The sequence below is a fragment of the Acinonyx jubatus genome, chromosome C2 (genome assembly GCF_027475565.1).
Source record: "Acinonyx jubatus isolate Ajub_Pintada_27869175 chromosome C2, VMU_Ajub_asm_v1.0, whole genome shotgun sequence".
NCBI lineage: Eukaryota > Metazoa > Chordata > Mammalia > Carnivora > Felidae > Acinonyx > Acinonyx jubatus.
The window spans coordinates 66,673,791-66,698,566 of NC_069384.1; the positions used below are offsets into that span (position 1 = coordinate 66,673,791).

At 38.1% G+C, this 24,776-nt stretch overlaps 2 protein-coding genes across 5 annotated transcripts in view; one reads left to right on the forward strand and one right to left on the reverse strand.

Annotated features, from left to right (window-relative positions):
• Positions 1 to 24,776, reverse strand: part of ILDR1 (immunoglobulin like domain containing receptor 1) — a 290,612-nt gene that overhangs the window by 137,067 nt on the left and 128,769 nt on the right. The gene's annotated exons all lie outside the window — the stretch shown is intronic.
• CASR (calcium sensing receptor) overlaps positions 21,786 to 24,776 on the forward strand; it is an 80,437-nt gene continuing 77,446 nt past the window's right edge. The window contains exon 1 of one of the 3 annotated variants that reach the window (XM_053220927.1): positions 21,786 to 22,080. The gene's annotated coding sequence lies outside the window, so the exon portion shown is untranslated. Of the gene's footprint in view, positions 22,081 to 22,602; positions 22,790 to 24,776 lie in introns of those variants that run through there. The other 2 variants (XM_027060985.2, XM_027060984.2) reach the window with 2 other exon arrangements.

The window sequence follows — 24,776 nt, forward strand, 5'->3', positions numbered from 1 at the left end:
AAAAGCTCTTTGTTTTGTTTATTTACCATTTATACTTGACGCAGATATAAAATTCTATGTTGGCAATTGTTTTTTGATGCATTGGAGATATTATTCCAGTGTCTTCTGGCTCTCCTTGTTATGTTCAGAAGTCAACTGATAATCTGTCCTTTGAAAGCAATCTGTCTTCTTTTTCCTTCTGACTTATTTTATAATCTCTTTGACTTTGGGGTTCTGAAATTTGATTATAATGTATCTAGATACAGATTTCTTTTTATTTATGTTGCTTGGGTTTCCTGAAGCTTCTTAGTTGCTGTGTTGATATATCTTTTTCATTTCCAGTAAATTTTCATACAGTATCTCTTCATATTCAAATTTCTCTTTCTTCTACTGCAGTTCTGATTAACTGATTAAGTCTTCCCACACTACCCTCTTTGCTTCTTAACTTTCCACCTGTATTTCCCAGAGTTTTTCCTGTAAACATTTTTTTGCCCCATCTTGTAATTCACTAACATTTTACCTATATCTAATTTGCTCTTCAACATTTCTGCATTGCATCTACTATGAAAGACAATTCCTGATCTTTCTTAGAATGGAATGGTTGCCATTCACTCATTCATTTGTTCAATTAATACTGAGTACATGCTATGTTTCAGGCACAGTGGATGAATAAACTTGGATATACAGTAGTGAATAAAGCAGACAAGACCCCTGCCCTCATGGAGCTCACAGTCTAGTGGAAAGAGCATACATTTAACAGGTAATTAAACATGCACACTCATTTCATATTGTAGTAAATATGATGAAAGAGAAACACAAAATTCCGGGAGAGAGAATGGGTGTTGGAGCTTTCACTGTGCCTCATTTACCTCCACAAAAGCTTGCACCATGATTTATTGTAATTGTCTGATACCTGTGGCTATTATTCCTTGGCTACCAACATGTCTTTTGTCTGACACTATTCCACTTTGAGCCATCATCCCTAATAAGGATAGACCCAAGTTTGCCTCTGCATCCCTTTCTCCTCGCCACCTTGCTGACTTAGCATGGCATGAGTCACTCTTGCTATGAAAAACGAAGTTCTGAGAAAACTGACCCAATGAAGATATGACAGAAAAATAAAACTCCTAGCGTAAGGGATTTGGAGCATGTAGGGGTGGAAAAATCACCCTGAAGTTGTCAGATGAACCTGATCCAGATAAAATACTCTGTGCTTAGATGAGCAAACAGATAGTGAAGTAAATAAAAGTACACTTTGAGTACTGTTTGAAACAGTGGCACATAAATACTTCCAGTGCCTTGAGAAAAGTCCTCACCATAATAATAGAGATCTCGTGACAAAAACAAACCTAAGTATTTGGACTGTGAAAAAACAGAAGACCGAACATGCAGTCAATGAATCCACATTTTCTGTATCACTATAGTCTGGAAAATAAGCCATTATATCCTTAGGGTTTCAGGATCTTAGAAGAAGTCCTAAAGTGACAGGAAAGGGCCTTCTAGTGTCTTCCTCAAGCCAAGGGCTTGGCATTTACAATTAAAATCTCTGCAATACCAGCTGCATGGTCGTAGAGAGATTATTTAATCTTCCTCACTTTGAGCTCAATTTCTCATCATAAAATTTGAATAATAATGGGCCTTCTAGAGGTTTTAATACTTAATCTATGTAAGCATTATAATTTTATAATATATAATTTTCAGCACCCAGTTCAGTGTTGAGCATATATTAGATGCTAAATAAATGTTTATTGTTCAATCAGCTATACTTTTATTATTGAGGCCTCTCTCAAATAGTGAGGATGCTTCTCTAAGATAAATGGTAGTTGGTCTCTGTAGATGGTCTCTGCAGCCCCACAGAGGTTTTCAGAGGCCTGGTGACCAAGTCTGCAAAGAGTGACACAAGGGCATTCCAAGACACATACTCTTAGCTAAGACCCCCAAGCATGGAAAGGAAAAGACTTCCTCCATTTACCTGGGCCAAGTGCCTTGCTTTATTTATTTAAATAAAAAAAGCAAAAGCACTGGCTAATGCATATTAACATTCTTAGTCAAGGTGAGCTAAAATGAAAACTCAAGCTGGCTAGAGGAGCTTTGCTAACCACATGCTCAACATAGAAGGTTGTGATAGACATGAGCTGGAGGCAAGAACAGCAATAAATAGGTTACACATTAGCAGGCTGGGGACACAACATCCTGACTTTGTGCCTTCCAAGACCCTTCCATATCATGGCCTTGTGGTTTCCAAGACCCCAGGGCTAGCAGACCAAGAGCCACCAGCAATACATGCATTATCCCCTTCGATTTCTGTGTTAGGGTAACCCCTAGACTCATTATAATACATTTGTATTGCAATTTTAGTCCCCCCATGGGGAAGGCTGCCATGACTGTTCTGGTACAAATCTTGTAGGGTCAAAAACTACTTCTCCCAGCTTGTAGGAAGAATCCCCCAAATGACTGGAAGCAGCCTCCATTAGAGACCACCCTCCATGACCCAAGCCCGCCCCATTTTCACATAAAAGAAAAAGACCCCTGTAGCCTCGGGTTAGTTGCCTCCTCTGGACCTGCACACTCTCCCTACTTGAGAGTGTACTGTCTTAATGAACTGCTTTGTGCTTTGCTACTTTCCTTCTGGCTGTCTTTTTTTTTTAATGTTTATTTATTTATTTTTAATTTTTTTTAATGTTTATTTATTTTTGAGAGAGAGTCAGAGACAGAGACAGAGTGCAAGCAGGGGAGGGACAGAAGGAAGGGGAAGAAACAGAATCCAAAGCAGGCTCCAGGCTCTGAGCTGTCAGCACAGAGCCTTATGCAGGGCTCAAACTGATGAACCACAAGGTCATGACCTGTGCCAAAGCTGGACACTCAACTGACTCAGCCACCCAGGCGCCCCTGGTTGTCTTTAATCAAGCACAGATCCTCATGTAAATTTTCCACGGGGAATCCACGAACTAAGACCTCCATTCATACAATGCAGAGTCTCCCACCAATAACAGTTGCATGGCATTAGCTTTCCACAGCAGACCACTTACCCAGTCCCAGGCCCCATGAATTAATCTCTTTACACCATGGTGGTCTTCAATGAGTTCATGTTTTAACTTTCTCTATGCAGCATTCTGTCATCTGCTTTACCTCTATAGCTATGAAATGTCCAATCATAAACTGTCAGAGTATGGGGTAGGGTGCTGCCCACCAGGTCATCATTTCTGGCTGCTTCCTTGAGTGTTTAATGGAACCTTCAGCTCTACAGGAAACTCTGTTCTTGGTGGCATAGTACATGGGGTAGAAGGAGGCTCCCTCTGAACTGCACTTGGTTTCAAACTAGTCTGTGACACAGAATAAGAAGGGATTCTCAGGGAAGGAAAGAGACATTCTGCAGGGCTCCCCATCTGAAAGGGTAAAGTTCACCTTAGAAATTCTGCTGGAAAATTTGATGGACCTAATCAATAAATCATCTAAAATTCAAGGAGATTTGTTCTTATCACAAAGAAAAATATGGTCAGAATTTTTTCTTCTCAAAACAGCCTAAGTCACTCTTTGGAAAGGAAGTTTGATATTTACAATTACGGGTTTCTTAATAATCAGTTGGCAACAATTTTATAAATCAAGAATGGAGACAGAATTAAACACTCAAATATGAGTTTGGTACATCATGGTTAAGGTCAATACCATGACAGTAAAATAGTTAATCTTGGGTTCACAGCTGTGGGGTAAAAGAGAAAAAAATAGTTGATTTCCTGAAAGCTAAACACTAGGCTCTCTCTCTAATCCCAGACCACATTATCCTGATAAATAAGGAAGTTGTGCTTATTAACAGGAGCTTAATAAGATTGCATCCCCCCATAAGTATCCTGAAGACATTGGCAGCTTTCCTCTCTAGCAACAAACTGTGGTAAGCAACTCACAGTCATTTCCTGCCCTGTCCTTGACTCCTGGCTGCAGCCTGTGGACATGGATGACCAGGGCATGGAGCTACATGATTCATCTATCTTCTAGCGTATGGATATGAGGGCAGCACCATCTCACAGGAAAGCACAATTTTGTTTTTTAATTTTGTTTAATGTGCTTCTGGAACAGCACAAGCTGTCCCTATTCTGAGGCTGGAGAATTTGATTTCCTCTCTTGCCTGTGGAAATGGTCTCAGTGTCTGACCCTATTTAATCACAGAATGTTAATACTAACCTAAGATGGCTGACTGGAGGCCCTCCCTGGGCCATGGCAGAGAGCAGTGCTAATCTTTCTCATTGAACCTAAACCCAACCTCAGAATACAGAACTCTTGGCAGCCCCGCCAATCAGAGTAGGCATGTCTGATTAAAATCACCACATATTTCCTCAGTTAAACAATGCATATTATTTTTTCACTAGGAGAGGAAAACACATTACTGTTTTAAGAGCACTAGAATTCTACTAAGGGAAGAGAACAACTAGCAACAGTGATGTATACTCTTCTGACACTCTTTTCAAGGGCTACTTTCAAATCCCCCCGCCAAATCCCTAACTCCTCAGTCAGAATCGAGTATATTATATATTTATATTCCTGCAGCCTTGGGGGAATGAAGGAAGAAGTGTGATGCCTATTGTGGAATGAAGCACAGAGGAGACAGGACCACAGATGCTGAAGGAAATGGTAGAAGCCAGGAAACAGTAGAGAGGCAAGCTGCAGTGTGGATAAACTCAGAGAGAGCAGACACAAGAGAATCCTGCAGGCAAGGGGGCAGGGAACGGGGAAATAGGTGGATTGGGGCTGAGGGCCTTGGAGCTGTTATATGGGAAGAGGTTTTCCAAGTAGTAGATATTTATTTGTTTAACACATCTGTGGTGATAATTCATGTATAATCTAGTACCTTGACTTTTTTGCAAAATATAATCTCAGAAGTACTTTCTATGTTAATACATTATCTTCAAAAATATCATTTCCAATGGTGTCAGAATAGTCTACTGAGAAAATATGCTCTGGTTTATTTGATATTTCCCCATACTAGACTATTTTAAATACATTCAAACTTTTAGCTATAAAGGATGATAATGCTATGAATATCTTTATAAGTTTTTTTTTTATCATAGGGTAATTCCCTCATGGTGCATTATGAGCAATGGAATTTACCTGGTCAAATGGTATGAAATTTTTGCACTTTTGATAAATATTGATATAGTTTCTATTTCCACCAATACTGATGGGGATCCCAGTTACTCTGCACAAGGGAAGCTGTCTATTAACTTCCACTTATTTCCTGGAGGGAGATGTTCTTAGACTGATAGGTATTTTTAGAGGATTACATTCTTAGAGGTATAATTGCTAAGTCAAAAGGTACACATATTTGAATTTGGGGGAGACAATGCCAAATTGCCTTCCAAATAGGCTATACCATTTAAACTCTCAACCACAATGTTATTATATCAACCACATACATTCATTTCTCCTATCGTTGCAGACTATGGGTACTTTGCCCATTATTCTATTAAGTTGTCCATATTTTACTTGTTGATTTACAGAAGGCCTCTAAATATTACCAAAATATATTGCCTGTAATGTATATTGCAAATGTTTCCTTTTTGTCTTCGTTTTTAATGCCTTGTATTGTACAGAGATTTTTTTAATATATGAAATGTATTGTCAGATTGGTTTCCATACCACACCCAGTGTTCATCCCAAAAGATGCCCTCTTCAATGCCCATCACCTACCCTCCCCTCCCTCCCACCCCCCATCAACCTTCAGTTTGTTCTCAGTTTTTAAGAGTCTCGCCTAAATGTCCATCAACTGATGAATGGATAAAGAAATTGTGGTTTATATACACAATGGAGTACTACGTGGCAATGAGAAAGAATGAAATATGGCCCTTTGTAGCAACGTGGGTGGAACTGGAGAGTGTGATGCTAAGTGAAATAAGCCATACAGAGAAACACAGATACCATATGGTTTCACTCTTATGTGGATCCTGAGAAACTTAACAGAAACCCATGGGGGAGGGGAAGAAAAAAAAAAAAAAAGAGGTTAGAGTGGGAGAGAGCCAAAGCATAGGAGACTGTTAAAAACTGAGAACAAACTGAGGGTTGATGGGGGGTGGGAGGGAGGGGAGGGTGGGTGATGGGTATTGAGGAGGGCACCTTTTGGGATGAGCACTGGGTGTTGTATGGAAACCAATTTGACAATAAACTTCATATATTGAAAAAAAATAATTCACATGCCATAAATCCATCTTTTTAAGGTGTATAACTCAGTGTTATTTAGAATATTAATAAAGTTGTTAATTCCAGAAAATTTTTATCATCCTTAATAGAAACTCCATATCCATTAATAGTCACTCCTCATTCCCCTTTTCCACCTAGTTCCTGGCAACTTTATGTCTTATGGATTTGCCTATCCTGGACATTTCATATAAATTGAATTAAACAATGTATAGCCATTTGTGTATGGCTTCTTTCATTCTGTATGATTTCAATATTCATCCCTGTTATAGGATGCTATCAGCACTTACACCTTTTTATTCCAAATAAACTCCATTAGTTGGAGATACCATGTTTCATTTATCCATATATAAGTTGAGAGACATTTTGGTTGTTTCCACTTTGGGCTATTATGATAACACTGCTATGAATACTTATATACAAGATTTTGGTGGACATACGTTTTCAATTCTTGGGCATATACCTAACATCTAGGTATATACAGTTATACTTACACATACTACTGGGTCATACGATAACTCTATAACATTTTGAGGAACTGTCAAAGTGTTTTCAAAAGTGATTACACCCATTTTACAACCCCACCAGCAATTTATGACAATCCAAATTTCTCCCCCTCCTCACCAACACATGTTATTTTCCATCTGTTTTATTACAGCCATTTTAGTGAGTATGAGGTTATATCTCATTGTGGTTTTGATTTGCATTTCCCAAAGGACTGATGATGCTGAGCATCTTTTTATATGCTTATTGACCATTACTCCTGTGTTTTCTTCAAAGAACTTTATAGGTTTAGCTTTTATTTAGGTCTGTGATCTATTTTAAGTTAAAATTTTTATATGGTGGATCTACCTTCATTCTTTTGCATGTGCCATCATGTTTTCTCAGCAGCATTTGCTGACAAGACTATTGCTTCACCTGTTGAATGGTATTGACACCTTTGTCAAAAATCAGTTGTCTACTAGGTATATACCCAAAGAGCACAAAAAGACTGATTTGAAGGGATATGTGCACCCTGATGTTTATAGCAGCATTATCAACAATAGCCACATTATGGAAATAACCTAAATGTCCACTGACTGATGAAAGAAAATGTGCTATACATATACGATGGAATATTACTCAGATGTCAAAAAGAATGAAATCTTGCCATTTGTAATGATGTGGATGGAGCTAGAAAATATTATGCTAACTGAAATAAGTCACTAAGAGAAAGACAAATGCCATATGATTTCACTCCTGTGTGGAATTTAAGAAACAAAACAGAAGAACATAGGGGTAAAAAAAAAAGAGAGGCAAACCAGAAAACAGACTCTTGACTATAGAGAACTGAGGGTTGCTGGAGAGGAGGCAGGTGGGGGATGGGTTAAATGGGTGATGAGTATTAAGGAGGGTACTTGTGATGTGCACTGGGTGTTGTATGTAAGTAATGAGTCACTAAATTCTACACCTGAAACTAATATTACACTGTATGTTAACTAACTGGAATTTAAATAAAAAATTGAAAAAGAAAAACATCACAAAGAAAAAGGAAAAGAAAAAGAAAAAAAAATCAGTTAACCACAGGTTCATGGGTTTATTTTTTGGACTCTCCATTCTATCCCATTGATCTGTATGTCTATTCTTATGCCAGTAGTTAGTACATGATCTTGATGACCGTAGTTTTGTAGTAAGTTTGGAAATGTGAGTCCTCAACTTTGTTCCTTTTTTTTTAATTTCTTTTTTATTTATTTTGTTTATTTATTGTTGAGAGACAAAAACAAGAGTGCAAGCAGATGAGAGGCGGAGAGAGAGTGAGGCACAGAATCCGAAGCAGGCTCCAAGCTCTGAGCTGTAAGCACAGATCCTGATGTGGGGCTTGAACCCACAAACTGTGAGATCATGATCTCAGCTCCAGTCGGACACTTAACCATTTGAGCCACCCAGGCACCCCTGTTCTTTTTCAAAACTGTTTTGACTATTCTAATTGCCTTGCAATTCCATATGAATTTGAGAATCAACTCATCAATTTCTGTAGTCAGCTGAGATTCTGATAAGGATTACATTGACTCTGTAGACCAATTTGAGGAGTATTACCATCTTAAAAATATTAGCTCTTCTGAATCATGAACATGAGGTCTCTTTCCTTGTATTGAGGTTTTCTTTCACTTTTTTTCAACTATGTTTTGTTACTTTCAGAGTATACTTGTTTTGCTGAAATTTATTGCTAAGTATTTCTCTTTTTTTTGATCCTATCAGAAAATGGAATTTTTTCTTACTTTCATTTTTGGATTGTTCATCGTTGGTGTATAGAAATGCACTTGATTTTGCATATTTATTGTGTATTCTGCCACTTGCTGAACTCATTTATTCATTCTTATAATTTTTGTAGGTTTCTTAGTTTTGTTTTTATATATAAGATCATGTCATAAGATAGTTTTACTTCTTTCTTTCCAACCTGGACTTTTTAAAATTTATTTTTCTTGCCTAAATGCCCTCACTAAACCCACCAGAACAATGTTGAATATAAATGGTGAGAACAGACATACTCATCTTGTTCCTTATCTAAAGAACCAGTCTTTCATTTTTATGTATGATGATAGTTGTGGATATTTCAAAAATGCTCTTTGTCAGGTTAAGGAAGTTCTCTTCTATTCCTAGTTTGTTCAGTGTTTCTATCTTAATGAAATTGAGTTGGGTTTTGTCAAATGCTTTTTCTACATCTGTTGCCATGAGAATGCAGTTTTTGTTCCTTTTTTTAATAATATGGCATATTACAATAAATGATTTTCAGATGCTAAACCAGCCCTGTATGACTGGGATAAATCCAATTGTTCATGGTATATAATCTTTTGTATATGTTGGATTGGTTTGCTAGTATTTTGTTGAAGATTTTGTTTTTATATTCATGAGGGATACTGAGCTGTAGTTTTCTTATGATGTCTTTGAATGCTTCTGGTATCAGAGTAATAGTAGCTTCATAAAATGAGTTGAAAAGTGTTTCCTCATCTTCTGTTTGGGAAGAGTCTGTGAAGACTTGGTATGAATTCTTTTTTAAATGTTTGGTACAATTAACCTGTGAAGCCATTTGGGCCTGGACATTTTCCTGTAAGAAGTTTTTTTGTTTTTGTTTTTGTTTTAATATAATTTATTGTCAAGTTAGCTAACATACAGTGTATACAGTGTGCTCTTGGTTTTGGGAGTAGATTCCTGTGATTCATTGTTACATACAACACCCAGTGCTCATCCCAACAAGTGACCTCCTTAATGCCCATCACCCATTTTCCCCACCTCTGCCAACACACCCCCCATCAACCCTCAGTTTTTTCTCTGTATTTAAAAGTCTTTTATGGTTTGCCTCCCTCTCTGTTTGAAACAATTTTCCCCCTTCCCTTCCCCCATGGTCTTCTGTTTAGTTTCTCAAGTTCCACATATGAGTGAAAACATATGATATCTGTCTTTCTCTGACTGACTTATTTCACTTAGCATAATGGAACTGAAAGGTATTATGCCTGTAGGAAGTTTTTTAGTTACTAATTAAATCTCTTTACCTATTACAGGTCTACTCCAATTTTCTATTTCTTCCTGAGTTATTCTTGGTAGTTTGTGTCTTTCTAGTAACTTATCCATTTCATATAGGCTTTCTAATTTATTGACATACACCTTTTCATAATATTCTCTTATATCATTTTTATTTCTGCAAAGTTGGTAGTTATGCTACCTCTTTCATTCATTATTTTAGTAATTTGTGTATTCTTTTTATCTAGTTTATCTAGCTAAAAATTTGTTAATTTTATCGATCTTTACAAAGGACCAAATTTTTCTTTTATTGATTTTATTAGTTTTTTATTATCTATTTCACTTATTTCCACTCAGGTCCTTTTTCCCTTCCTTGTGTTTGCTCTGTATTTAGTTTTCACATCTTTTTCTGTTTGTTTCTTATGTTGGGAGGCTAGATTATTGATCTGAGATCTTTCTTTCTTTTCCAAAGAGATGTTTCCAGCTATAAATTTTCCTCTAAGCACTGCTTTACCTGCGTCCCTTATGTTTGTTATGTTGTTCATCTCAAAAAATCTCTAATCTACCTTTTAATTTCTCCTTTGACATATTTATTTCAGAGTGTGTTTAACTTCCATATATTTGTGAATTCCCAAATTTCTTCATATAATTAATTTCTAATTTCATTCCATTGTGGTCAAAAAACATACTTCATATGATTTCAATCCCTTTAAATTAATTGAGGCTTGTTTTCTGGCCTAACATATGGTCTGCCTCAGTCCACGCAGGTTGCCATAACAAACTACCATAAACTTGGCAACTTGTAAACAACAGAAATTTATTTCTCACAGTTCTGTAGGCTGGGAAGTCCAAGATCAAGGCTCTAGTAGTTTCAGTGTCTAGTAACGACCCACTTCCTTCTTCACAGGCAAGTGTCTTTTTGCTGTGTCCTCACATAGGGAGAAGGAGGCAAAGGAGTTCTCTGGGCCTCTTTCATGAGGACACTAATCACATTTATAAGTTCAGAGCCCTAATCACCTGTCAAAAGCCCCACCTCCAAATACTATCACACTGGGGATTATGTTCCAACATATGAATTTGGGGGAGACACAGACATGCAGTCTATAGCATAGTTTATCCTGAAGAATGTTCCATTTGTACTTGAAAGAATGTGTATTCTGCTATCTTGGGGTAGAATATTCTATGGGTGTCTGTTTAGGTCTAATTGATTTACACTGTTGTTCAAGTTTTCTATTTTCTTTTTGATTTTCTTCCTAGTTGTTCTATTCATTGATAAAAGTGGGGTATTGAAGTCCCCAACTATCACTGTTAAAATTATATTTTTCCTTTCATTCTTTTATTTCTTCATGGATCTTGAAAATCTCTTGTTATGTATGTGTATGTGTACAATTGTTATATCTTTCTGATGAATTAAACCGTTTACCACTAAAAAAAAGACGTATTTTGTCCTTAATAATAATTTTTGTCTTAAGATGTATTTTGTCTAATATTAAGATAGTTGCTCTAGTTCTCTTTTGGATACTATTTACATTGTATATCTTTTTCCATTATTTATTTTAACCTATTTGTATCTTTGAATCTGAAGTATGTCTCTTGTCAGACTCTTAAAAACTGAGAATAAACTGAGGGTTGATGGGGGTGAGAGGGAGGGGAAAATGGGTGATGGACATTGAGGAGGGCACCTTTTGGGATGAGCACTGGGTGTTGTATGGAAACCAATTTGACAATAAATTTCATATTTAAATAAATAAATAAATAAATAAATAATGAAGTATGTCTCTTGTCAACAAACTGATGGTTGCCAGAGGGGGAGGGATGTGGGGGTTTGGGCCAAACAGGTGTGAGGGAGGAATAGGCCTCCAGTCATTGAATGAGCAAGTCATGGGAATAAAAGGCAGAGCAAGGACCAGTCAATAATACTGTAATAGCAATATAACAGGACAGATGGTAGCTATACTTGTGGTGAACATAGCATAATGTATAAATTTGTCAGATCACTGTTGTACACCTAAAACTAATGTAACATTGTGTGTCAACTCAAACAAACAGAAAAAAATATGTCTCTTGTCACAACATAAAGGTTGGATCATATGTTTTATCCATTTTTCCAATTTCTGCCTTTTGATTGAAGTGTTAAATCCATTTACATTTAATTAAATTACTGCAAAGATAGGACTTATGTTTGCCTTTTTGCTATTTTATATGTATCTTAGGTCTTTTCATTCCTCTATTCCTCCATTACTACCTTCTTTTAGATGAAAGGGAGGCTTTCTAGCATACCATCTTAATTCCCTTTTTGGTTTTTTTTTTACTATATATACTTTTTTAATTTTCTGAGTGATTACTCTGGAGATTGCAATTAACATTTTAACTGAAAATAATCTAATTCAGATTAATACCAACTTAATTTCAACAGTATAAGAATCTTTGCTCCGGTATAGGTCCTTTTCTTCCACCATCTTTTGTGCCATTATTGTCATAAAAATTGTATCTTTAGACATATAAGGTAAGCAACACAGCATTATAATCATTGATTTATGCATTTGTCTTTAAATTAGGAGAAAAAAGTGTTAAAAACAAAAACTACACTTATACCCACTTATACCTTTTATCTATGTAATTACCTTTACTGGTGCTCTTTACTTCTTCATGTGGATTTGAGTTACTGTTTAGTGTCCTTTCATTTGAACCTAAAGGACTACACTTAGGATTTTTTTCAAGTTTTTTATTTAAATTCCAGTTAGTTAACATACAATGTAATATTAGTTTCAGGTGTAGAATTTAGTGACTAAATACTTTAGTGATATAACACCTAATGTCCATCACAACATATACTTAGTATTTCTTCTGGGCAGGTCTCGCTTTTTGTTATCTGGGAACACCTTAATTTCTTCTCTGGCTCTGAAATATAATTTTGCTGAATATATCTTTTGGTTGATGATTTTTTTTTCTTTCAGTATTTGAGTATGTCATCCCTCTGCCTTCTGACCTCTATAGCTTCTGAGAATTCTATCAACTTTTGATCTTATTGAGGATCCCTTATATGTGATGGGTTGCTTTTCTCTAGCTGTTCTCTTTCTCTCATTCTCTACTGAGGTATAATTAACATAAAACATTATATTAGTTTCAGGTGTACAATACAATTTCAGATAAGACAACCTGAATAGGCCTGAATTTTTCCAAAAAAAACATACATATAGCCAACAGGAACACCACTAATCATCAGAAAAATGCATTTCAAATCCACAATGACATATCACCTCACACCTGTTAGAATGGCTATTACCAAAAAGACAGGAGATAATAAGTGTTGGTGAGGTTGTAGAGAAAAGGGCATTTCCCAAGTGTAGCTGCTATGGAAAACCAGATGGAGGTTCCTCAAAAATTGAAAAATAGAACTATCATATAATCCAGCAATTCCATTTCTGTGTATGTATCCAAAGGAAATTAAATTACTATCTTAAAAAGATATCTGCACCCCCATGTTCACTGCAGCATTATTTACAATAGCCGAGACATGGAAACAATCTAAGTGTCCATCAACAAAAAAATGCATAAAGATGTAGTATATGTATAAAATGGAATGTTATTCAGCCACAAAAAGAAGAAATTCTGAAATTTGTGACAATATGGATGAGCCCTGAGACCATTATGCTAAGTGAAGTAAATCAGAGAAAGACAAATACTGTATGATCTCATTTATATATGGAATCTAGGGGGAGAAGCTCACCAAAACCTGCCCCCTGCCAAACTCATAGATACCGAGAACAGATTGGTGGTTGCCAGAGGCAGGACAGGGTGAAATGGGCAAAAACGATCAAAAAGTTACAAGCTTCCAATTAGAAAATAAATAAGTTCTGAGGATGTAATGCACAGCATGGTCACTACAGTTAACAATATTGCACTACATTATTTGAAAGTTGTGAGGAGATCAGATCTTAAAAGCTCTCATCACAAGAAAAAAAAATTTATAGATATGTATGGTGATAGATGTTAACTAATCTTATTGAGGTGGTCATTTCATGATAATATACATATATCACTTCATATTTACATACACCTAAAACTCATACAATATTATGTCAATTTTATCTTGATAAAATGGAAAAATTAATAAAATGAAATTAATTTTTAAATTAAAAAATGCAACATTATGAATACAAAAAATACAGTGAGTATTTATTAGTGTGATAAAGAAATCACTACAGCTTTATTTAGGTCCTTTTATTTAACCCCCAGCATCCCTGTGCAGATTCACAGGAGCTATACAAATGAAGGATCTTGATGTTTAAACTTTTTTAGTTTGAAGGTATAATTACCTTTGGCAAAAGTTCTACATTTATGTTAAGATAACTGAATTTTATTTCAAAAATACAGGCTCGGGATATTGCTTGACCACAATCTCACTGTGCATCAATATTGCGACAGAGCAAATAAAAATGAGCCATCTCAGGCAAGTAATATTCCAAATTTACCATAGGCATCAGTCAAATCAGTCTGGGAGCCCAGATTGAAAGGGAATATTGGCAAACCAGAGTTCATACTAAGGAATGAAGGCAATATGATGATAGAGTCTCTAAAAACCTGCCTTTGAGGAACTGCTGAAGGAACTAAAGCACTTGGCTGTGGGAAGGAAGTGCTGCTGTGGAACAGTAGAAAAACCAGCATGTACAACAAGAAAGAGACTTATTCTGTATTGTTCTAGAGGAAGGAAGGATGAACTGCAGGAAGATTTCAGTTCAATATAAGTCAATTCAAGTCAACAAATATTTATGGAATCTCTTATGTACTGGGAACTGTTTGAGGCACTGGGAATAAAGCAGTAATCAAAATGGACAAAATTTGTATTCTCATTTTGTAAGAGAGATATACAATAACACATAAGTGACAGGTGATGGGGGATGATGTATCCTAAGAAGAGAAATACAGCAAAGTGTCAGCAACAAACAATTAAGAATGAAATTTTAAAATTATGCCAAATACAATTGTATCAAAAAAGCATCAAATACCTAGGAATAAATCTAGCAAAATATGTGCAAAAAACTTATACACAAAAAACTATAAATTATTAGTGAGAGAAATTAAAGAAGACTTAACTGAACGGGAGAATATGTCATGTTTACAGATTACAAGCCTAACTATGAGATATCAATTTTCTTCAAAATTGATCTATATATTCAATGTAATCTCAGTAAAAAATCCAGACGTGTGTGTGTGTGTGTGTGTGTGTGTTTACAAGCTGATTCTAAAAATGTATATGGAAATGCAAAGGGCCAATAGCAGCCCACATGATCTTAAAGAGGAATAAAGTTCAAGAACTTACTGTACTAGATTTCAAAACTTACTATAAAGCCACAATTAAAAAAAAAAAAACAGTGTGGAGTTTTGGCAAAAGAATGGACAAAGACATAATAGGACACAATAGAGAGTCCAGAAACAGACCCACACATAATTGGGTATTTTATGACAAAGATGACACACAGAATAAAAATGTTTATCTTTTTTATTAATGGTGCCAAGTCAATTGGATATTCATTGGGAAAAAAATGAAAGTTGACCATAGAAAAATCAATTCCAGGAGGATTATATATCTTAAAGTAAAAGGAAAACATAAGGCTTCCAGAAGAGAACACTGCAGAATATATTCATGACTTGATGTCCACAAAGCTTTCTTAAGCAGGATAAAAACACACTAACCATAAAGGAAAAGATAGTTAATTGGACTATATTAAAAATAAGAACTTCTGTCCATAAAAAGACACTATTAAGAGAGTGAAAATGCAAACTACAGAATTGGAAAAAATATTTTTAATATCAACAATTGACAAAGAACCTAGAATATAAAAGGTATGCATGTGTTTAACACTAGAAGATATTGCCAAAGATTTTTCAAAAGTGGTCATACTAATTTCTATTTCCACCAGTAGTAAATGAGAGTTCTTATTTATCTTTTTTTTATGTTTAGTTATTTTTGAAAGAGTACAAGTCAGGGAGGGGCAGAGAGAGGGGGACAGAGGATCTGAACTGGGCTCTGTGCTGACCTCAGCGAGACTGGTGTGGGGTTGGAACTCACGGACCATGAAATCATGACCTGAGTCAAAGTCAGACATTCAACCCAGTGAGTCACACAGGTTCCCCGAGAGTTCTTATTTATCTTATTAACCCAGTAATTCTACTCAGATATATTGCCCAACAGAAATTCAAGCACATGTACACCAACAACCATTCATGGCAGCATTATTCATTATAGCTCAAAACTGAAAACAACTCAAATGCTCATCAAGTAAAATGATCAATAAATTGTGATATATACAGAATATTCTACAGCAATTAAAAGGAGCAAGTTACTACACAATATGGTTGAATCTCACAAGTTGTTGAATGAAAAAAAAATAGATACAAAAGAGTATCTACTGAATGATTCCACTGATATAAATATAAATAATCTATGGTTTTATAAATCAGGACAATGGAAAAAAGTACAAGTGCCGATCAAATTGTACATATTTCTAAACATGTGTTCTACTTCAATAAAATTTATTAATTAAAACAAAAAGAAAATGATTAGGCCCTATTTGAGTTTCTTAGAGCATCTTGAGAGGGATCAGGATGAAAAGAGGACAGGGGCTAAAGATGAGAGTGTGAAAACACCCTCTAGCAATGAGACAGGAAAGTTGGAACCCAGGAGGAAAGAGAGCCAATGAGAAATTCATGGCAGCTGGATTCCTACATGTTTTTAAAGAACAGAGTATTACATATTCATTTTTAAGTTGTTTTCTGTGTGCAATTTGCTCTAACTTCTCTGACCCTATCACCTACCCCCAACTTTATTGCTTTCAAGCCATAAATAAAGTTTGCAACACCCTAAAAAATGGTAAAGAAGAATAAAGAAATAGTGATGGAGTGGGGTGAAAGAGGGGCTACACTATGGTGATATGAATCCCAGAGGAATGCATTTCTGGAAAGGTAACATTGAATGGAGAGCAAAAGAAGTGAGGGAGATAGGAGATGAGATCAGGGAAATAGCCAGATGATGCTGGCCTTTATGAACAATGCGTTTTACTGGATTTTAGTCCGAGTGAAATAAGAAGCTATTACAGACAGGGTTTTGAACATAGAAATGACATAATCCAAGTTATTCCAAATGTATCGATCCCGTTGCTATGGGAAGAATAGATTGCAGAGAGGCAAGGGTGGATGCAGGAACAGTTAGAAAGTTTTCTAGGAGATGCTGCCTTGGATGAGGCTGGTGGTGGTGGAAGTGGAGACAAGAGGTTGATTCTGGCTCTATTTTGAAATCTGAGCCAGCATGACTTGCAGATGAATTGGATATGGAATGTGAGGGAAAGAGTCCTTCCAGGGATGCCTCAGGAAAGAACTTTCTAACCTAAAGATCTGTCTGTTGAATGAGCTTCCCTGAGAGCAGTTATTCTAGCATAGGTAGTTTACTCATTCCACCTGAATGTTTGTCTCCTTCTAGTTTACCTGCTGTGTAAGATCCTTAGAAGCAATGGGCTGGGTGACCTCTAAGATATTGCATGTGCCAAACATTATGGAGCTTTAAGGCAGTCAGATCATGATCCTGTACATCATGAATTTTTAGGCCATGCAGTCGCAAAGTAAATTTCCCACACCAAAGTAACTTTTTATCTGCTCTGTACCTTTTTCACCACACATGCATTTTTATACTGGTCAAAATGGGTTAAAATGAACAGCAGGGGCAGCTGTTTTGGGGTAAGCAGACACCACACAAAATGAAGCCTGAGGCTGAGAGATGCTGATATTTGAAAGAAGGAAGAACAGCCTTGTCCTCCCAGCCCTCAGGGATGGTTATGAATAGAGGCTACACCAGAAGAAAGTGTAATTATAGAGAAAATGATTGAATTGTAAGCAAACACCTTAACAGTTTCAATAGCCCCAAATGTTATCTCTTTCAAAGCAACTACCTTGAGAATAATCTGCTACTGTTCTATATATAATACAATTGTCACACTGGTGCTGCTGTTGCTCTAAGCTTATTTGAAACCCTTCTTGGGATTTTTCCTCAGGGCAGTTAATGTAATTTACTTCAAAATGCGGTCTCTCCAGTGGTCAGCTCCCTGGGAAGTTTGATGTCAAGAATCTCAGATTCTCCTGGTTGGCAGGAACTTCAAAGCTTATAGCTTATCTAGTGTGTGACCTCCCATGGTATCATTAGTGACAAGCAGGCACCTAACCTCTGCTTCAATCCTTGGAGGGAAGGGAATGTGGTAAATACCTCTAAGGCAGCCCTTTCAAATCCTCCCAGACAGCTCTGATTGTCAGAGAGTTGCCATTAATTTATTTTCTTTCCAAGATTTTATTTAAATTCAAGTTAGTTAACATATAGTGCAGTATTGATTTCAGGAGTAGAATTTAATGATTTATGGCTTACATATAACACCCAGTGCTCATCACAAGTGCCCTTCCTAATGCCCATCACCCATCTAGCCTATCCCCCACCCAACTCCCCTCCAGCAACCCTCAGTTTGTTCTCTATAGTTAACAGTCTCTTTTGGTTTGCCTCTCTGTGTTTTTATCTTATTTTATTTTTCCTTCCCTTCCTCTATATGATCTGTTTTGGTTCTTAAATTCCACATATGAGTGAAATCATATTGCATTTATCTTTCTCTAATTTCACTTAGCATAATACCCTCTAGTTCCACCCATGTTGTTGCAAATGGCAAGATTTCATTCTTTTTGATGGCTGAGTAATATTCCTGTGTGTGTGTGTGTGTGTGTGTGTGTGTGTGTGTGTGTGTGTACACCACCTCTTTATACATTCATCAGTCAACGGACATTCGGGCTCTTTCCATAATTTGGCTATTGTTGATAGTGCTGCTATACACATTGGGGTGCATGTGTCCCTTCAAATCAGTATTTGTTTATCCTTTGGATAAACACCTATTAGTGTAATTGCTGGGTCATAGGGTAGTTCTATCTTTAACTTTCTGAGGAACCTCCACACTGTTTTCCAGAGTAGCTGTACCAGTATGCATTCCCACCAACAGTGTAAAAGGGTTCCCCTTTCTTCACATCTTCACCAACATCTGTTGTTGCCTGAGTTGTTATTTTAGCCATTCTGACAGCTGTGAGGTGGTATCTCATTGTGGTTTTGACTTGTATTTTCCTGATGATGAGTAATGTTGAGCATTTTTTCATGTGTCTGTTAGCTATTTGCATGTCTCCTTTGGAGAAGTGTCTGTTCATTTCTTCTGCCCATTTCTTCACTGGATTGTTTGTTTTTGAGGTGTTGAATTTGATAATTCTTTATAGATTTTGGATACTAGCACTTTATCAGATATGTCATTTGCAAATATCTTCTCCCATTCTGTTGGTTGTTTTTCAGTTTTGTTGATTGTTTTCTTCACTGTGAACAAGATTTTTACCTTGATGAAGTCCCAATTGTTCATTTTTTGTTTTGTTTCCCTTGCCTCTAGAGACATGTCTAGTAAGAAGTTGATGCAGCTGAGGTCAAAGAGGTTGCTGCCTATGTTCTCCTCTAGGATTTTGATAATTTCCTGTCTCACATTTAGGTCTTTCATCCATTTTGAGTTTGTTTTTGTGTATGGTGTAAGAAAGTGGTCTAGTTTCATTCTTCTACATGTTTCTGTCCAGTTCTCCCAGCACCAATTGCTAAATAGACTGTCTCTTTTCCATTGGATATTCTTTCCTGTTTTGTCAAAGGTCAGTTGACCATATAGTAGTGGGTCCATTTCTGGGTTCTCTATATTGTTCCACTGATCTATGTGTCTGTTTTTGTGCCAGTATCATACTGTATTGATGAGTAAAGCTTTGTAATACAGCTTGAAATGCTCCAATCAAAAGACATAGGGTATCAAAATGGATAAAAAACAAGACCCGTTGATATGCTGCCTGTAAAAGACTCATTTTAGACCCAAAGATACCTCCAGATTGAAAGTGAGGGGGTGAACTATTTTTCATGCTAATGGACATTAAAAGATGGAGTAGCCATACTTACATCAGACAAACTAGATTTTAAATCAAAGACTGTAGTAAGAGATGAAGAAGGGCACTATATCATAATATAGGGGGCTATCCAACAAGAAGACTGAACAACTGCAAATATTTATGCCCCCAATGTAGGAATAGCCAAATATATAAGTCAATTAATAACAAACTTAAAGAAACTCAATACAATAATAGAATGGGACTTTAACACCCCACTTACAACAATGGACGGATCATCTAAGCAGAAGATCAACAAGGAAACAATGGCTTTGTGACACACTGGATCACATGGACCTAACAGATACATTCAGAGCATTTCACCCTAAAGCAGCAGAAATTAGAATTATTTAGAATTTAGAAAAGAATACACATTCTTTTCGAGTATCCACTCATTTTCAACTGAAACATGCCCCACCATACCTTCCATCCACTGGTCATAATGGAGTGTGAGGCAGTATTTCCTAAATGTCAGGCATCTGTGTCCCACCTTCATTATGTTGCCATTTCTACTATATCCAAATATCACTGGTCTTCTTCTTCCTTTAATATCTTTCTTTGAAAATTACCCCATTTTCTTACGCAAGTAAATTGACCTTAAATGGAAACTACATCACCTTGTAAGTGGAAAGCCTGTATCAATTAGAAATTAATAGTGTAAGGAATAATATCAGAAGGAAGAGAAAGTGATGATATTAAATTCTACTTAGGAACTGTTGCCTAGCAAAGGTGCTGAGCCCGAGGCAGGCTTTCTCTTTGTTAAAACAGATTAGCAAGTGGTAGAGAGGTGTAAAGACAAAGAATCACAAAAATGATAGTTCTTCCCAGACATAATCCATAGAATTAAGAGAACTGAAAAAGACATAAATTTTTTCACCACATGATCTAGTTATTTAACGTCATCAACCGTGTACCACTCAAAACCATCTACTGTACCTCTAGTGGGAGATGTATGCACTGAGACCCACGGGCAAAATGGTCAAACACCTTGGCTGGTCATGTTTCCACCACCTCCTAACTCCTGTAAGCTTCAGTTTCTTCATCTTTAAAATGTAATAATAGCTCTTCAGAGTGAAACTTTCTTAATCAAAGGCATTTGAACATTATGCCCAGGTATAAGCTAATCCCTGAGAAGAATTAATTCGGCCTAAGGCTGCAGCATCATTCAGTTTTGGAGTTGAATTAATTCAGCCTTTTGGCACTGACTAGGTTGTACAGTCGTTAGGACATTTTAATACCTACCGCTACTGAACCAAATCCCCCACTGTGAATTTGTATTGCTGGGTGTTTGGGCCTGAGGGAGGACTTGGCATTTATTACTATTTTTTAAATTTTAGTTAATGTACAGTGCAATGTTGGTTTCAGGAGTAGAATTCAGTGATTCATCACTAACATATAACACCCAGTGTTCATCACAACAAGTTATTTTTATTAACTAGATTCTTCTCTTCACTCTATCCTGGTGTTGGAACATTTGTTTACGTCTCCTTGTGCTGCATTGGAAGGGAAGTAAGTCAATGGGCAGAACTGGGGTCTGATAAGGATGTATTTGAGAGTCCAGATGTGAGTCTATGCTCCTCTGAAGCAAGAAAATGGAAATACAGAGGAGAAATCTGCATTGTTACTTAAAGTTGTTAAGCTTAGTAACTATGCAACTTTTCACTCTTATGGCTTAATGTTATTTTGCAAACACTTCATCATCATGTTACTTCATATTTTCTTTTAGGTTTCTTTTTTCTTTTTTTTTTCTTTTTTTTTTTGCTTTAAAAATAAATACTCCCTCTTGTTCTAAAAAACATTTTGAGCACTCTGCCCTGATGTTTTTCATTTTTAAAGATTGTGTAATATCTCATTAAGTTACCCTCCCATAATTTATTTAACCAATTTCCTATTGTTGACAGTTTGCTTTGTTTGTTTGCCTTAGTGTTTTTTTTACTGCTATTATCTTATGTTTAAAAAAATAATCTTGCTATGATCATCTGCCCATGAACATTATTTTGTTCTGGAAATTTCCCCAAAAATGAAATTACTGCATCAAAGGGATAATAATTTTTGTGGCTCTTTACAGACACCAGCAAGCTGCTCACCCAAAGGAGTACATGTTGTTTGAGGGTAAAAAGAAAAAAACTGGGTTTCTACAAAATAAATTAATTTTCCCCTTTTTCAAAAAGTATTCTAGCGCCTGACAGGCGGCGGGCGTCATGCCAGAGGATGGGGACTGGGATGATCAAGGCAGGTGGGTCCCCGTCTTCAAGGAGCGCAGGGTCTGTTCCGTACAGGAAATGACACGCCAGCGGTGACTGCTTCTGGCCGAGGAGGACTGGGAGCCCTTTGGCGCGGAGAGTGGACAGAAGAGAGGAGGGAGCTGTTTGCGAGCACCGAGAAAGTCTCCCTGCGTAGGCAGCGCATGACCTGAGTCTTGCAGAATGAGTAAGAGTTTGAGCATGGGTTTTATATTTATTTTACTCTAACTCTCTGGCCTTTTATCAAAAAAAAAAGTTTCCCACTCTTGGCACGGAGAACGTTGGTGGAGTCGTAAGCCCCCACCGTCTTAAGCCTCTTTCCATTTCCAAGAAGGAAGGAAGGGGTTCTCTCAGACTGCAGGAGCAGGATCTAGGGTCCAGGAATTCCCAGCGCTGAGAGGACTGGAGAGGACCCGAGCGTGGGGCGCCCGGTCCCCGGGAACCAGACCCAACGAGTGGCCCCCGGGAGAGAAAAGACGCGCCCTCGGCGCTGGGCTCCAGAGGAGTCAGCGCAGCTCCATGTGGACGCGGAAGACGCTGAGGGTGCTGGGGCTGCCAGGAGTGCAAGATAACAGAGCAGCCGGCAAGTGGGCTCCGAAGGGAGCCGGGCTCCGCAGTCTGGGACCCCGAGGGGGCAGGCGGGCGGGGAGCGGAGAGGGGCGGAGTTCCGAGGCCCGGGCCGCGGCAGCTGCCCAGAGGGTCGGCGCGGGGGGTGGGGGGTGGGGGGGCTGCTGTGGCCGGACCGGACAGCTGGCGCCTCTCCGAGACTGTGACCTTGGCATCGGGAGCTGGGCCCGCGTGGCGTCCTGAGCTCAACCTCCAGCCCTTTCTCGTGTAGACCCACAGCTGACGGGCCGGCGCTGCCCCTGGTGAGGGAGCACGGGCCAGGGCGGCAGGTAGGACCAAGGTCGGGGAGGAGGGTGGGCCGGAAAGCACCCCAACGCAGGGCGGGCAGTGGCGGGGTCCAGGGACCGCAAGGGCCCAGGAACCAAAGGAAGGGCGCACGCGGGAGCACCTCAGCCCCGGGAACACCGGGTGCGGGTCTGTGCGGGAAAGTCAGGGCCAGGCTACAAGACCAAAAAGACTTCCTGGGCACAGGACCAGACTGTTCAGTTACCCCCAGAAGGAGCTGGGGGTCGCCCTCTCTGATGAACGAAGTGCGCGCCAAGACACGGACTGTGGTTAGTGTCTGGTGCCTGCGCCTTGTTTCTGCCTGTGGCGCGGTCAGAAAGAACACACACCTTTCCGTGTATGTTAACAAGGCAACAGACAGCTTTCTAGTAGTGTCTTCGGATATTTAAGGGAGGGCCAGTGTCAGCACCCATCTTCCTTGGCCCAAGCCTCCAGGTGTCTTGAGCACAAAGGAAAAAAGAGCAAAAAGAACCAGATGCGGTTTTTTATTATTTTTAAAACTATTTTTAAGAGATAATTTCAACAGATAACACATGAGCATGGGTTTTTTAAGGTTTATTTATTTTGAGAGGTGGGGAGGGGCAGAGAGAGAGGGTGAGTGAGAGGGAAAGAAAGAATCCCAAGCAGGCTCCTGTGCTGTCAGCCTACAGCCTGAGAAGGGGCTTGATCTCAGCAACTGGAGATCATGACCTCAGCTGAAATCAAGAGTGCCACGCAGGCACCCGATTTTTAAAATCAAACAGTGCAAAAGTTAATCTTCTAGAGATAATATTTATACCAGCATTTGTATCTATAGCTCATTGTTTTTACTCATATCCTTTCTCTCTTGCCCTGTCCCCTCCTTTTGATTCTTTTTTTTAAATTTTTTTTTTTAACGTTTATTTATTTCTGAGACAGAGAGAGACAGAGCATGAACAGGGGAGGGTCAGAGAGAGAGAGGGAGACACAGAATCTGAAACAGGCTCCAGGCTCTGAGCCGTCAGCCTAGAGCCCGACGCGGAGTCTCCAACTCACGGACCGAGAGATCATGACCTGAGCCGAAGTCGGCCACCTAACCGACTGAGCCACCCAGGTGCCCCTTGATTCTTTATCCTACCTCCTGCCTAATGAAAGTACCACAGGAAAATGACATCATTGCCACTGCCCACACCCCATAATCTCCAGTGTTCCCAACTGGCACCACCCCTGCTGTCTTCAGAATCTTTCACTGGGCTGGCCCTTGGGGTAGGGAGCCCACTACCATGACATTTCATTTACTTTCCTTAACTGTCCCAGCATTCGGGAAGAATCCATGATGAGTACTATACTATCTGTTCTTTCCCTTAAACTAGTCTTTCCAAGTGTAATTTAAGTAGAGTCTGGTACTGAGGGGAATTAATGAAGGCTGTTTCCTAAAATGCACTAGATTTCCAGGAATTCCAGAAAGCAGAACTTGGCCAATTACACTTTTACATTGCCTGTCCCTTCTCCACCCAGGACCAACAGAGTGGCAGGCATCGTATTCTTCCTCCGTAAGAATCTCAGAAAATAGGTGTTTTATACTTGTAAAGGGGCTCAGGGACATAGCTTTGTGGCAGACCACCAGGAGGGAAAGATGTAGAAGAGTTAGAGGGCAACAGAGAAGTAGGAAGGGAGGAGTAGGCCAAGACTCTTGAGTGGAAAAGAATCCTGGAGCACAGGGCCCTGTCATTTAGGAACAATCATCAGATAATTCTGCTAAAAGACCACACATGTGGCTTATTTCTGCCAACAATCAGCACAATCAACTCTGTTCCAAGGCTTTTACTATGCAAGGCCAAAATATATTGAGAAATGGAAAAAATCAGCAAATAAACCCCTTTTTATCTATATGAGAAAATATAAGTGGTTTAAATTATTTTTAATGAAATAATAAGTTTTTTAGGAATTATGCAGAGTGTTTAAAATAACCTAATAGGTACTCCAAGTCACTACATTTTCCTTTATTTTGTT